Source organism: Mytilus trossulus, unplaced genomic scaffold, assembly GCF_036588685.1.
Source record: "Mytilus trossulus isolate FHL-02 unplaced genomic scaffold, PNRI_Mtr1.1.1.hap1 h1tg001258l__unscaffolded, whole genome shotgun sequence".
Classification (NCBI taxonomy): domain Eukaryota; kingdom Metazoa; phylum Mollusca; class Bivalvia; order Mytilida; family Mytilidae; genus Mytilus; species Mytilus trossulus.
Genome location: NW_026963738.1, coordinates 12,501 through 17,500, shown reverse-complemented (window position 1 = coordinate 17,500; position 5,000 = coordinate 12,501).

The window sequence follows — 5,000 nt, the reverse complement described above, 5'->3', positions numbered from 1 at the left end:
TTTTTTTTTTTTTTCATCGGGCTTACCCGCGGCTGAGAAGGTACGTGGTCGACCCGATAGCGAGCTACCGCGGGTAAAGGGACGTGGACGGCCGTGCTAGCGGGCTACCGCGGGTATCGGTGTACGTGGTCGACCCGATAGCGGGCTACCGCGGGTAAAGGGACGTGGACGGCCTGGCTAGCGGGCTACCGCGGGTGTCGGTGTACGTGGTCGACCCGATAGCGGGCTACCGCTGGTAAAGGGACGTGGACGGCCTGGCTAGCGGGCTACCGCGGGTGTCAGTGTACGTGGTCGACCCGATACTGGGCTACCGCTGGTAAAGGGACGTGGACGGCCGTGCTAGCGGGCTACCGCGGGTATCGGTGTACGTGGTCGACCCGATAGCGGGCTACCGCGGGTAAAGGGACGTGGACGGCCTGGCTAGCGGGCTACCGCGGGTGTCGGTGTACGTGGTCGACCCGATAGCGGGCTACCGCTGGTAAAGGGACGTGGACGGCCTGGCTAGCGGGCTACCGCGGGTGTCAGTGTACGTGGTCGACCCGATAGCGAGCTACCGCGGGTAAAGGGACGTGGACGGCCGTGCTAGCGGGCTACCGCGGGTATCGGTGTACGTGGTCGACCCGATAGCGGGCTACCGCGGGTAAAGGGACGTGGACGGCCTGGCTAGCGGGCTACCGCGGGTGTCGGTGTACGTGGTCGACCCGATAGCGGGCTACCGCTGGTAAAGGGACGTGGACGGCCTGGCTAGCGGGCTACCGCGGGTGTCAGTGTACGTGGTCGACCCGATACTGGGCTACCGCTGGTAAAGGGACGTGGACGGCCGTGCTAGCGGGCTACCGCGGGTATCGGTGTACGTGGTCGACCCGATAGCGGGCTACCGCGGGGTAAAGGGGACGTGGACGGCCTGGCTAGCGGGCTACCGCGGGTGTCGGTGTACGTGGTCGACCCGATAGCGGGCTACCGCTGGTAAAGGGACGTGGACGGCCTGGCTAGCGGGCTACCGCGGGTGTCAGTGTACGTGGTCGACCCGATAGCGAGCTACCGCGGGTAAAGGGACGTGGACGGCCGTGCTAGCGGGCTACCGCGGGTATCGGTGTACGTGGTCGACCCGATAGCGGGCTACCGCGGGTAAAGGGACGTGGACGGCCTGGCTAGCGGGCTACCGCGGGTGTCGGTGTACGTGGTCGACCCGATAGCGGGCTACCGCTGGTAAAGGGACGTGGACGGCCTGGCTAGCGGGCTACCGCGGGTGTCAGTGTACGTGGTCGACCCGATACTGGGCTACCGCTGGTAAAGGGACGTGGACGGCCGTGCTAGCGGGCTACCGCGGGTATCGGTGTACGTGGTCGACCCGATAGCGGGCTACCGCGGGTAAAGGGACGTGGACGGCCTGGCTAGCGGGCTACCGCGGGTGTCAGTGTACGTGGTCGACCCGATAGCGGGCTACCGCTGGTAAAGGGACGTGAACGGCCTGGCTAGCGGGCTACCGCGGGTGTCAGTGTACGTGGTCGTCCCCAACCCGCGGTCGGTTAAGGCATGGAAAACAAAAATTAACAAGTCCCGCTTACGTCCTGACATTCGCGAAACCAGGTTAACGTATCGAGGAATACCATGCTTATGTCCATATGGTCCTGACATTCGCGAAACCAGGTTAACGTATCGAGGAATACCATGCTTATGTCCATATGGTCCTGACATTCGCGAAACCAGGTTAACGTATCGAGGAATACCATGCTTATGTCCATATGGTCCTGACACTCGCGAAACCAGGCTAACGTATCGAGGAATACCATGCTTATGTCCATATGGACCTGACATTCGCGAACGAAACCAGGCTAACGTATCGAGGACTAAGGACAGCTCGGGTCCTGACACGGACTGGTTAGGGTTAGGGTTAGGGTTAGGGTTAGGGTTAGGGTTAGGGTTAGGGTTAGGGTTAGGGTTAGGGTTAGGGTTAGGGTTAGGGTTAGGGTTAGGGTTAGGGTTAGGGTTAGGGTTAGGGTTAGGGTTAGGGTTAGGGTTAGGGTTAGGGTTAGGGTTAGGGTTAGGGTTAGGGTTAGGGTTAGGGTTAGGGTTAGGGTTAGGGTTAGGGTTAGGGTTAGGGTTAGGGTTTTAGTTAGGGTTAGGGTTAGGGTTAGGGTTAGGGTTAGGGTTAGGGTTAGGGTTAGGGTTAGGGTTAGGGTTAGGGACGTGCATCGTCAAGAGGCGGCTTAGGGTTAGGGTGTACGATGCCTGCCTTTGTTACGTTACGTTACATGAAATGTGATCGTTTCATCGAGAGACCTGCTGTACTATTCTAACGTGCGGCTTCCCGATGAAAATTTCACCCTCGTAAAAAAGTTTTACCGAGGGTATAGTTTGAAGGCTTCGATGGTCGAGAGACCCGCGGTAGCCTGCCTGCGTCTAACGTGCGGCTTACCGATGAAAATTTCACCCTTGTAAAATTTTTTTTACCGAGGGTATAGTTTGACGGCCTCGATGGTCGAGAGACCCGCGGTAGCCTGTCCGCATCTAACGTGCGGCTTCCCGATGAACATTTCAGCCTTGTAAAAATTTTTTACCGAGGGTACAGTTAGACGGCTTCGATGGTCGAGAGACCCGCGGTAGCCTGCCTGCGTCTAACGTGCGGCTTCCCGATGAACATTTCAGCCTTGTGAATTTTTTTTACCGAGGGTACAGTTAGACGGCTTCGATGGTCGAGAGACCCGCGGTAGCCTGCCTCGTCTAACGTGCGGCTTCCCGATGAACATTTCAGCCTTGTGAATTTTTTTTACCGAGGGTACAGTCAGACGGCTTCGATGGTCGAGAGACCCGCGGTAGCCTGCCTCGTCTAACGTGCGGCTTCCCGATGAACATTTCAGCCTTGTACATTTTTTTTTACCGAGGGTACAGTTAGACGGCTTCGATCGATGGTCGAGAGACCCGCGGTAGCCTGCCTCGTCTAACGTGCGGCTTCCCGATGAACATTTCAGCCTTGTACATTTTTTTTACCGAGGGTACAGTTAGACGGCTTCGATCGATGGTCGAGAGACCCGCGGTAGCCTGCCTCGTCTAACGTGCGGCTTCCCGATGAACATGTCAGCCTTGTAAATTTTTTTTTACCGAGGGTACAGTTAGACGGCCTCGATGGTCGAGAGATCCGCGGTAGCCTGTCCGCGTCTAACGTGCGGCTTCCCGATGAATATCTCAGCCTTGTCAATTTTTTTTACCGAGGGTACAGTTAGACGGCCTCGATGGTCGAGAGACCCGCGGTAGCTTGCCTGCGTCTAACGTACGGCTTCCCGATGGAAATTTCAGCCTTGTAAATTTTTTTTTTACCGAGGGGATAGTTAGACGGCCTCGATGGTCGAGAGACCCGCGGTAGCCTGCCTCGTCTAACGTGCGGCTTCCCGATGAACATTTCAGCCTTGTACATTTTTTTTTACCGAGGGTACAGTTAGACGGCCTCGATGGTCGAGAGATCCGCGGTAGCCTGTCCGCGTCTAACGTGCGGCTTCCCGATGAACATTTCACCCTTGTAAAAAATTTTACCGAGGGTAAAGTCAGACGGCCTCGATGGTCGAGAGACCCGCGGTAGCCTGCCTCGTCTAACGTGCGGCTTCCCGATGAACATGTCAGCCTTGTAAATTTTTTTTTACCGAGGGTACAGTTAGACGGCCTCGATGGTCGAGAGATCCGCGGTAGCCTGTCCTCGTCTAACGTGCGGCTTCCCGATGAACATTTCAGCCTGGTAAAAAAAATTCTACCGAGGGTACAGTTAGACGGCCTCGATGGTCGAGAGACCCGCAGTAGCTTGCCTGCGTCTAACGTGCGGCTTCCCGATGAACATTTCAGCCTTGTAAATTTTTTTTTACCGAGGGTATATTTAGACGGCCTCGATGGTCGAGAGACCCGCGGTAGCCTGCCTCGTCTAACGTGCGGCTTCCCGATGAATATTTCAGCCTTGTCAATTTTTTTTACCGAGGGTACAGTTAGACGGCCTCGATGGTCGAGAGACCCGCGGTAGCTTGCCTGCGTCTAACGTACGGCTTCCCGATGGAAATTTCAGCCTTGTAAATTTTTTTACCGAGGGGATAGTTAGACGGCCTCGATGGTCGAGAGACCCGCGGTAGCCTGTCCGCGTCTAACGTGCGGCTTCCCGATGAACATTTCAGCCTTGTACATTTTTTTTACCGAGGGTACAGTTAGACGGCCTCGATGGTCGAGAGACCCGCGGTAGCCTGCCTCGTCTAACGTGCGGCTTCCCGATGAACATTTCAGCCTTGTAAATTTTTTTTACCGAGGGTACAGTTAGACGGCCTCGATGGTCGAGAGACCCGCGGTAGCCTGTCCGCGTCTAACGTGCGGCTTCCCGATGAACATTTCAGCCTTGTACATTTTTTTTACCGAGGGTACAGTTAGACGGCCTCGATGGTCGAGAGACCCGCGGTAGCCTGCCTCGTCTAACGTGCGGCTTCCCGATGAACATTTCAGCCTTGTAAATTTTTTTTACCGAGGGTATAGTTAGACGGCCTCGATGGTCGAGAGACCCGCGGTAGCCTGTCCGCATCTAACGTGCGGCTTCCCGATGAACATTTCACCCTTGTAAAAATTTTTTACCGAGGGTATAGTTTGAAGGCCTCGATGGTCGAGAGACCCGCGGTAGCCTGCCTCGTCTAACGTGCGGCTTCCCGATGAACATTTCAGCCTTGTAAATTTTTTTTTACCGAGGGTATAGTTAGACGGCCTCGATGGTCGAGAGACCCGCGGTAGCCTGTCCGCATCTAACGTGCGGCTTACCGATGAACATTTCACCCTTGTAAAAAAATTTTACCGAGGGTATAGTTTGAAGGCCTCGATGGTAGAGACCCGCGGTAGCCTGTCCGCGTCTAACGTGCGACACCACGATGAAAATTTCACCCTCGTAAAAAAATTTTACCGAGGGTATACTTTGCCGGCCTGGATGATCGAGAGACCCGCGATAGCCTGTCCGCGTCTAACGTGCGACACCACGATGAAAA